Genomic DNA, 11,421 nt, shown 5'->3' with positions numbered 1-11,421 from the left:
TTTAAAAAGATACAGGAGATATTTTTCTTCAAATATGATTTTTAATAACTGTACTTTTATATTTAATAAAAAAGGAGGTGTGGATAGACAGAATTAATCAGTCTGATAGTTAACATAGATGTTATGCTGTGTTCTTAAGAATTCACATATATGTGTTCTTAGTCAACTGCACATTGAGTAAATTTAGATTAATATATTTTCACATAATTCATATTTTATAGTAGTAAAGGTGGGGTTGAGGGGTTCCTTAGGTTCAAGACCCCTGATTGGCTGACATTTGTCCAGGGGTGTTCTGGTGAGTGTGTGATGGCAGATGATCCTATCTACAGCGGTTGGAAGGTTAGGCATTTCCTTTGGATGGTCTGTTCCTGGGTTGTGCTCAGGTAATCTCAGCTTGTGGTTCTTCCTGCAACCAGGTATTGCTTCAGAGTAAACTACAGAGACTCAGGCCTCCATTAAACTTACTAATGGCTGAGTCCTACTCTGGCAGGTGATAATGGTTGGAAGTAATGAACTTCCTTTGGGTGACCTGTTCATATTTTGTTTATCATGTCTGGCTCCTACAGTTACCTTGCATTATCCATTGATCTTGCTTGAAATTGCACAAAACTTATTTATTTTTTACTCATTGCAGTCAGAATCCCTCCAACAGCTGCCCAGTTCTACCTGAAAGTTGGCATCACTAGTGAACATCACACTTACGAATTAGTGCTGCTGTATTCAAATCTGCCCAAGCATCTCCTTTCAGCGTTCACCGGCTGCCGTCCTTGTTCTCCCTGCAGTAGATAAAAGTCCGAGGAGAGAATGGGAAGGGAAGAATTGCTAATTGAGACTTCCTCTCTTCTCTCATCTCCTTCCACCAATACTCTGTTGACTAAACCACACTTACTTTACATTTTAAAATATGTATAATGGAGAAAATTGTGTTTTAAAGAATATTCCAGGACCTAGGAGGTAGCTCAAGGAATCCAAATTTTAAAAATGTTAAGTACCCAAACCTTACAATAGTAGTTTGATCCTCTATCCCTGTGGAAAAGCAACAACTTGGGGTGAGGGAGAGCAAGGGAAGGAAAGAGAGAGGGAGAGCTGGATGTGGCAGGTTGTGTAAGACTTTCAGCACTTCCATGGCAAGATAGGAGGCAGAGATATGGAGAATCACCAGAAAGCTCATAGGCCAGCAGAAACAAAAGCAACTCTGCCTCAATGAGTTAGAAAATGAGAACTGAGCCCCTTAAGTTGTTCTCAGACCTCCACATGCGTGCCTGTATTCACACATATCTACTTACATACAATAGATAGATAGATAGATAGATAGATAGATAGATAGATAGATAGATAGATAGATAGATAGATAATGTAAAAAATATCATGTTTGTGTGTCCCATGGTCAGTGTTCATGAGCGTGTGTGAGTAATTGTGTACTTGTATGTATGTACTTGTATATGTATGTGCATGAGTGTGTATGCATGGTATACGTACATGTGGGCTCATGCATATCAACCTTGTGTATGTGTATGGAAGACAGATAACATCAAATGTCCCTTTCTATCACTCTGCACATCATTTTCTGACTCAGAGTCTGTCAATGAAACTAAATCTAGGACCGTAATCAGCAACCCTTGCAGCCCTCAGGCCTCAGTAGACTACATTACTTAAGTTACAGGTACATGTACAGCCACACCCAGTTTTTACTTGGGTGCTAGGACTCAAACTCAGGTCCTCATTCCTATGCAGTAGGCACAATAACTCACTGAGCCATCTCTTCAGCCCTGAATTGGTTGATTGTTTTTTTTTTTTAATGTGCAGTACACGGAATTGAGCTTACAGCCTCAGACTTCCTGGGTAAGTGCTCTATAAACAAACTATACCTCTAATCTGTTGCCCATTCAAATCCCTGAGGCAATATTTATAATAGAGATTGAGTGAGGATGAGAAATATGCTCAGACATGCTATTAAATAGGGGAAAATTTTAGGACCACTGTTGCTTTCTAGACAATATTAAGATAAAATTTAAAAAGGAATGCATTGATTTAGTAATAAATAAATGATATAGACATTGAATTGTCAATCAATTCGGACATTTTAGAGATATGAAACTCTATAAAATTGCGCCTTACAGTATCTCAGGTTGTGCTGGATTGTGGAAGTTTTTCACCCATAACTTCTTTTAAAATTGCAGAAATCAAAGGTTAAATTAAAAGGAAACACTTCAAAATTTAATTTACTTTATAGTATGAAAATCCAATAGTGATAATTTACTTGTGTTTTAACAAATAAAGCTTGCCTGAAGGTCAAAGTGCAGAACTAAATCACTAGAGGCCAGGCAGTGGTGGCACACACCTTTAATCCCAGGACTCAGGAGAAAGATGGTTTTCTGTTAGTTCCAGGTCACCTAGGCCATACTTAATAGACCTAGTCTAAAAGAGAAACAGGGCTCACACAAAGGTGATCCCAGCATTTAGGATCACATGCTTTTAATCCCAGCACTAGTGAGGTAGAGACAGAAGTGATTTGGTTGGGCAAAGATAGGAATATAAGGTGGGAGGAAAGAGGAGCTCACTGCAGTCTGAGGAGCACTGCAGTCTGAGGATGCAGGCTGAGGGCAGGATCTGCCCTTTGATCTGAGAATTGGTAGAGGTAAGAACTCTCTAGTGACTGGCCACTCTGCTTCTCTGATCCTTCAGCTTTTACCCCGTGATATCTGACTCCACGTTTTTATTATTAAGACCAATTAGAATTTGTGCTACAAAATCTGAATGACTGTTGTTAAGATTAACAAGCACCTAAATGAGGCTGCCATGTGCAGTTCTAGAACAGCAGTGCTTATGACTTGCTTAGTAGCATAAGGAAGTGGCTGTACAATAGAGATATTTGACACTGAAATATTGCACTCAAGGTACCCTAAAGCAAGTCTATTTTATTATCAAAGATAAGTCATATACTGCCTTATACAAAGTTAAAAATTATTTAAGCTTGCTTATGACACCCAGCTTAAGGTGGTCAGTTTCGGGACAATTACATTGAATATATTTTCACCAAACATTTCAAAAGGAGACATGTTTTAAATGAAAATATGAGCAATATGCAGTCTTCCTTTTCCTAGTTTATTCCATAACTGACAGGTTCGCTTACTTGAGTAGCTGTTGCTCAGGTATTACTCAGAAAGCAATACCATTTGTCTCCAGAAGCACATCTTCAACATTCTGACCAGAGATGACTCTCTAAAACAGTATCAAGTGATACATTTTGCGATACTAAAGATTGGATGGCTTTGATTTCCATGTGTTTTATCCCAGCAGAGTCTATGGGACTGTCAAGGGACTATCTAAAACCTTATCACTGAAGTAACTAAATTCTCCCTGGGATTCATAAAGAACACCCATTACTCTCATCCTTTTTTCTTAAGCAGAAAATAAAACATAGTAGAATGTGTGGGAACTAAGATGTGTTGTCAGTTACAATCCAAGATAAACATAAGAAGATTTAGGAAATTCTACTTCCGTCCTTTTTCTGTTTAATGAAAGTCAATGCCATAAAGCATTTTGTTGCTTCTATTAGATTCAGTCTTTAGCTGACCATTTGCAAAAGAAGATATTTATTCATTCCATTGTCATTCTGTGAACTAGAAGTTTTTTAACATTGACTGGAGAGATGAAGGCTCAGTAGGTAAGAGCATTTGTTCTATAGAAGTGAAGAAATGAGAATTTAAGTTCACATACCCAGCACCCACCGACAAAAATAGGGATAGATGCATGTGCCTAAACACTCTACAGAAGCAGAGACTGGAAACCCCTCTCAGCTCACTGCACAGCCAGCATCGCCAAAATAAGGATCTTCAATTTGGCCAAATAACCTGTCTCAAAGCAAAAAGGCAAAGAGGAGGACACCCCCCCATGCCTCATCATAGATGGGCATTCATGTGCATGCATGTGGGTGCATGTATGCTTTCATGTTAGTAAAATATTTTTTTAAAGTTGTACAGGGCATGGTGGCACATATCTTTAATTTTAGAATTCAGGAGACAGAGGCAAGGAGATCCCTGTGGGTTTGAAGCCAGCCTGGCCTGCATGGTGAGTTCTAGGACAGTCAAGGCTGTTACACAGGGAAAGCGTGTCTCGAAACCTCATCCCGCCAAAAAGAAAAAAAAGAGAAAAAAAAGAAATAAATAAAACAATGGAAAATAAACTACATAGTATGTTTTAAAAGGCAGTATGTATTATGGAAAGAATTTTAAAAACATGATATTGAAATTTTGGATTCTAATTTATATAATGTGATCAAGAAGGATTCAATAAGAAGCAACGTTAAGACCAGCAGTATTTGGCTTTATCCTAGATCTCTGGCTATCCAGTTTTTGGTTCTTGGTTAGCCAAGCAGTGTGAGGCATGGGTTCCTTCTTATGAAGCAGGTCTTAAGTCAAATGAGACATTGGTTGGCTAGTCCCGTAGATATGTACCACCATTGTCCTAGCATATTTTGTAGGCAGAACAGATTGTAGGTCAAAGGTTTTGTGGCTGGGTTGGTTTCCATATTTCTCTCTCAGTAGCCTGCAGAATAAATTCCCATGCCAAAAATACTAGAACATATGGGTAAGGGCTCTCTCTAAGCAACAGCTAAACTTCTCCAGGTTCATCCACTTGTGTGAGTGTGATCATCAGCAATGGGGCCCTGTTATCAACTTTCAGAGAGCATCCCACTGTCTTGGCAACTGCCTGGGTAGTTTGTAGATTTCCATGGGAACCCTTGAAAAAAATTCAACTAATGCAACCCAGTCTTGGGACTGAAAGCCTCATTTGGTGATAAGAGATGTAATATCCACCATTACTAGGAATCCTCATTAGGATCTGCTTCATACATTCCAGGAAGTTTCTACTGCACTATACTTCTATACTACCCCCAAATGCCACCCAATTCCAACATAACCCCATTGACCCCATAAAAAAATATTTAATTTTCTCCTCCCAAGGAGATCCATCTAGACCCCTTCTCTTTGCCTAACCTCCCTGTTTTTAAAGAATGTAGCTTGACTATCATTTATTTAATGGCTTATGTACTTATAAGAAAATACTGAGCATATTTCTCTTTCTGGGCCTGGGTTACCTCACTCAAGATGATTTTTTTCTAGTTCCTCCTATTTGCCTGCAAGTTTCATGATGCCCCCTTTTTAAAAAGCTAAATACTCCATTGTGTAAATGTATATCACCTTTTCCTTATCCATTCTTCAGTTGAGGAACATTGATTTTGCTTCCAGTTTCTGGGTATTATGAATAAAGCTGAAATAAACATTTTTGAGAAAGTGCCCTTGTGGTAGTATAGAGTGTTTTTTTGGGTATGTGTTCAAATGTGGTATAGCTGGATCTGGTGATAGACCAATTCCCAACTTTCTAAGGAACTGCTACATTGATTTTCATTGTGACTTACAAGTTTACACTCCCAACTGCAGTGAAGGAATGTTCCCCCATTCCATACCTTCTCTATCATGAGTTGTATGGGAAGTCCTTCTGTATATGTGCTGCTTTTATTGGTTAATGAATAAAAAAGCTGTTTGGCCTTTGGCTTAGCAGAATAGAGCTAGGTGGGGAAAATTAAACTGAATTCTGTGAGAAAGAAGGCAGAGTCAGTGAGATGCCATGTAGCTGACACTGGGAACAGACATGCCAGAAACTTGCTGGTAAGCCACAGCCATGTGGCATTATACAGATTAATAAAAATGTGTGAAATTAATATATAAGAGCTAGCCAATAAAAATCTAGAGCTAATAGGCCGAACAATAATTTAACTAATATAGTTTCTATGTGATTATTTTGGGAGTCTGGGTGGCCAAAAAAAGAGCAGCCTCATACAAGAGCGGCCTTTAATGTTTTTGATCTTAATCATTCTGACATGCGTAAAATGGAATCTCATTTTATTGGTGACTTAAAGATGTTGAACATTTATTTAAGTGTTTCTTAAGAATTGAATTTCACTCAATTGAAGGTGCTGTTTTGATCTATACTCCATTTTAATTAGATTATTTTATTTAAGAATATCTAATTTCTCAAGTTCTTTTATGTTTTGGATATTAGTTCTCTGGAGGATGTGGAGTCAGTTCAAATAAGCTCTGCCTATTCTGTAGGCTGCCACTTTGTCCAATTGATGGTGTCCTTTGCTTTTACAGAAAATTTTCAGTTTCATTAGTTCAATTTCATTAGTTCTCTTCTAATTATCGTTGAGCATAGTGCCCCGGCTATCAATGTTCTATTTAGAAAGTCATCTCCTGTGCCAATGTGTCTAAAAACAGTATCAACGAAACATCTCCTCGACTCCTGATGATATTCTGCTATACTCATACATCAGTACCTTATCCAGTCATCAGAGAGGCTTTCTCCAGAAGTAGATGGGGAAAGATGCAGAGATCCACAGCCAGAAATTAGAAGGAGAGAATCTAAAGGAAGGTGTCTATCACATCCCTCCTCTCAGAGCTCAGGGAACCATGCAGAAGAGGAGACAAAGACTGTAAGAGCTAGAGGGGTGGGGGGCACTAGGAGAAAAAGGCCTCTGAAATCAATTAGGTAAATTGCATATGAGCTCACAGAGACTGAAGCAGTCAGCACAGGACCGACAGGGGTCTGCACCAGGTACTCTACATCTATATTATAGTTATTAGCTTAGTATTTTTTAGGAGATTTCTAAATGTGAGAATAAGTTCGTCTCCTACTCTGGTACCTGCTCTTGAAACCCTTTTCCTTCTTTTGGGTTGCCATGTCCAACTTTTCTAAGGTAGGTTTTGTGTAATCTTATATATTAGTTTGTTATGCTTGGTTGTTATCTCTTAGAAGTCTGTTCTTTTCTAATGAGAGACAGAAAGGAAGTGGGTCTGGAATGTAAGGGAGAAGGGGAGTAACTGGGAGGATTAAAGGAAACACTATAATCAGGATATATTGTATGAGAAAAGAATCTATTTTTAAGTAAAGGGAGAAAGAAAGAAAAAAATGAAAAGAAAGAGAGAGAGAAAGAAAGAGGAAGAAAGAAAGAAAGAAAGAAAGAAAGAAAGAAAGAAAGAAAGAAAGAAAGAAAGAAAGAAGCAATATTAAGTAAATCTTAAAAAGAGTATGGATAATAATTCACAAAGCTGCCTGAAGAAAGCTGGTCCAGAAGTCCAGATTTAGGTATGAAAGAATTATGTCAGAGGAAGATGAAAAATACCCATAACCCAGGAATAATGAACAAGAACACAAACAAGAAAAATGGATGGTGCTAGAGATGTGAATATAGCCTGGGGCCCAATAAAATGGCAACAGGGAATAGACTGGCCCTCGGAAACAGGGAGCCAGGGATGGAGACTGATGAGAGTTACCTTAAATGCAAGTTGCTTTGTTTACAATTAGATGCTGAAGCAGTAACTAACAGAAGGTGACTGCTAGAGCCAAGGAATTAAGAAAATGGTAGCTCAACCAAGAAAGTAATATTGCTCTGTTAGAGGTGGTGAGATGGGTTATAAGTGAAGATTTGGTGATGTAAGGGCAAATAGAACTCCCTGCCATACAGTTGGGGGACAATTGAGACATAAAATGAAGGGAGAATCTAAGAGATCTTCCTCTGTCCATCAACCATAATTTCCAGTAAGGAAAAAAAAGGACAAAGAGCAAAGAAGAGAATGAGAAATTAAATTAGTTTTAAAAAGTGAAATTTTGTTAAATATATTTCTTACTAGAATGTGGTTGGTATAAGAAAAAAGTTAATAAAAATGCAAATTCTTCCATGCTATATAAGTCAAATTTTCTTACAAACTTTGTATTTTTAAGATTAAATTTCTTCTATTTATTAAAATGTTAATGAAGAGTAAGGAGATTACATCAAAATCCTGACATAGCGTTTGTCTTGCTCTATACTATACAAATAAACTGTTTAAGAAATAAAATGGAAAAGTATATAGAGTATCCCCATCAATAATCCAAACCAGCTCAGAAATTCTTAGATATAGTTCATATTTTCATAAACCACTATCTGCCATCATTGATTTATACTACTTGCATATTTTCTTCCTATGAAATACAGCTGCCTCAGGTTCATCTGAAAGACACGTTTTGTTCCCTGAGACCGTGGCTATGCAAAGCAATCTTATATCAATATATTCCGATTGTGAACTGAGCCTCTGTTATGACTTTTCCTAAGTCAACGTCTAAGGGACACATAATTCACCAATCGGGAAGAGACGAAGGGACACCTGTGTCACCAATCAGGAAGAGACGAAGGGACACACACCATCAATGAGGAAGAGACAGGATGAGCAAAACAATAAATCTCCTTCAAGCTCATTCACAATCGAGTCTTCCAGGTAACTCGGGTCTACGCTTGAAATTACGATTACAGTTCTACCAGCTATCTGACATGGGAGCAATACTTCCCTTTACTGTGTCAGAGGATTTTTCACTATTTATAAGTTATCATACAAGGTAATGTGTCATAAGGCATATTCATACACACATCCTTGTGCTTTGTTTTGAAGTATTCTCCCTACTTTTCCCAGCTGTAACTCCCTTGTTCCTCCTTCCCTCCCAACCTGTCCCTTTATCTGTTCTCAACCATATGTGCTCCATTGTCTTCTATTTCTGCTTCATTTTCTAGTTTCAGTACATTCCACACATGTAACACACTACTATTTATATAAATGTTATTTATATATTTTTAAAAATATTTTTGTCTTTCTGGACCTGGCTTATTTTATTTAACATAATGATTTCCAGATCCATCTATTTTCCTGCAATTATTATGAGGCCACCTTTCTTTTTTGGGTGAATATAATCCATTCTATCCATCATGTTTTCTCTATTGATTCATCTTTCAATGGACTACTTGACTGAATTCATTGCCTAAATACTGAGAATGGTACAGTAATAAAAATAGTTGGATTCATGAAACATTCCTCACAATACATCATGAGGAGAACTAAACGAATTCTCATGAAATTTGTGTTAACCAATATTTTAAATTGTACATTCATACACATATATACGTAAGATTTTCAGAAGCAATGTTATAAGTTTTTAAACAATATTACTAAGTCTTAAAATTTTAAAGAAAATTAACAAGAGGTCCAAGAACTTATCATTGAAGTTAACTGATGACAGACATGTACAAGGAATACTACAGGACTTTGATCCTTTCTGGATCTCGTGATTGATGAGTGTGTGAAGATGGCCACTAGCGACCAACAGAATAATGTCAGAATGGTGGTCACACAAGAACACGGAGTCATCATGTATGAAGCCGTGCAAAGAGTCTAAACAATGGCTCTTTAGCACAGGAGTCTGCATCGCTCCCCAAAGGCCTGTTTGGCTCTGGGGCCGAATTGGGTCATGCGCATTTTCCTATGAAACGTTTTGCTAAATAAACCTTAGTGGTACAAAAAAAAAAAAAAAAAAAAAACCTTTGACCTAACAAAAGGTAGCTACAAAACTTATAGTGCAATTATGTATATATAAACATACACCTATCTATGTACTTTTAATTTTCTATTGAACATTACAATAGAAATAATTTTTGGTGTAATACAAACAAAAGTTTTAAAACAAAAATATCAAAAGAATACAGAGGCATGTCTTCATTTATTTCTGACATAATATATTGAGGAAGCCAAGAAATTTACAAATGGTTATTGGAGCCAGTAAGATATTTGTCTAGCACACTGATGTAAAATGAAAATATTTAAAAGTTTAAAATGCTTCAACAGTCTAGGAAACAGCATATAAACAAAATTAAACTTTAATAAGCATTTACAAGTCTAAAAATTATAACAGAAAACGTCATAATTTTTAGCTATTAAATCTCCTGAATCTGACATACTCAAGACAATCTCAATTACCAAACAAGCCTTTCTGCAAATGTGACTACTACATTAAACTGTGAATTTTAAATTCATAGAAATATGATATGAATAATTTTGTGGTAAAATTTAATGAAAATAGAGTATATTTAGTCACATAATAAATAATAAATAGAAATAGCTCAGACACAATAGACTGTGGAGCTGATATGGAGATAATTAAATGAACCATAAGAATGAAGTACAAATTCAAACTATGAACCTTGTGAATGCAATAAATTGATTTTTAGCAAAGATTTTAAGTTAAATTAATTGAGAAAATAGTCTTAGATAAATTTAAATGTCATCAAAATATAACCTAGAGCCTAGAGCAATGCAAAATATATCTGAAATAAATCAGAGTCCAGATTTTGAAGTAAGCAAAGACATCAGAAAACAGCCAAGTCATTCAAAAGAAAAATGGAATTCACTAAATAAAATGTAAGAATAAGTCAATACAAACCGTGAAAGAAAATTCTCAATACATATGTTTAGTAAATGATTGTACCAAGACTATGTTATGATTCTTCCAAATATTCACTCAGTATGAGAAGCTGTATAGTATAAGTTATCAAAAATTAAAATTTTCACAAAATTGGACATAAAAATGGATGGTAAGAACATCAAAAGGTTTTCTGAATTGTATCAGGGAATAAAAATTAAAGAAATATAAAGTGAGATTTAATTGATTGGTCATATTTAAAATGACTCATTCAGTTTTGGTGGGGCTCTGAAGCAACTAGAACTGTCATTCTTTACTTCGGGGAATGAAAACATGGTAAAAAACAGATGAACAGAAACAAAAAGACAGCAACAACAGCAAACCACCTTTGAAAGCCACTTGACAGTTTTCCCAAACAAATACTTCCATTCCCACCACATTCCCTTTACAGATATTCAATCAAGAAAAAGGAAAACATTTGTCTACAAAAGTGATATTCAGCAAATGATCACAGATGGTTTACTCATTATAGCCCAAACTGTGAAACCCTAATGTCTCTTAATAGGTGAACACATGAACAAGTTGTGGTATAATCATTCAATGCAACATTACTAGCTTTAAAAATTAAAGAACTAACGATAATATACAAATGAATCTCAATGTTCCTACAGATAAACCAGACTTTAAGAATACAAATCACACACACACACACACACACACACACACACACACACACACACATTCTTGTGGCTTACATCATTTAGAAAATTTGAAAGTTTTCAGTGGCTGTCACTGGATATGAAAGAGGATTTCCTGGGACACACATGAGGTAACTTTTGAGATAATGGAATTTTGGTGTCTTGATTCTGGTTGAGTTTACATGGATGTACAGGTAATATAGATAAGAGGAAAATAAGAAAACTAAGTGGTAATTATCTACAGTACATTAGCCTTTGTTTTCTAAATTAAATGACTTTTAATATTTCCTTAACTAATAAAATAGTAACATTTAAAGTTAATAAAATAGCAAAGTTCTTGAATATATACACTAGGTACACATGCACACACACACACACACACACACACACACACACACACACACACACACAGGATTGCCAGGTTTATATTGTAAAA

At 36.2% G+C, this 11,421-nt stretch overlaps 1 pseudogene; it reads left to right on the top strand.

Annotated features, from left to right (window-relative positions):
- Nucleotides 1–6,742: 6,742 nt before the first annotated feature.
- Nucleotides 6,743–9,267, top strand: LOC126500109 (small nuclear ribonucleoprotein G-like; annotated as a pseudogene).
- The last annotated feature ends 2,154 nt before the right edge of the window (nucleotides 9,268–11,421 follow it).

Source organism: Alexandromys fortis, unplaced genomic scaffold (assembly GCF_014885135.2).
Source record: "Alexandromys fortis isolate MF-2015 unplaced genomic scaffold, M_Fortis_MF-2015_v1.1 scaffold_38, whole genome shotgun sequence".
NCBI classification, from domain to species: Eukaryota; Metazoa; Chordata; class Mammalia; order Rodentia; family Cricetidae; genus Alexandromys; species Alexandromys fortis.
The sequence above is the reverse complement of the archived record's forward strand: the minus strand, read 5'-3'. Positions and strand labels throughout refer to the sequence as shown.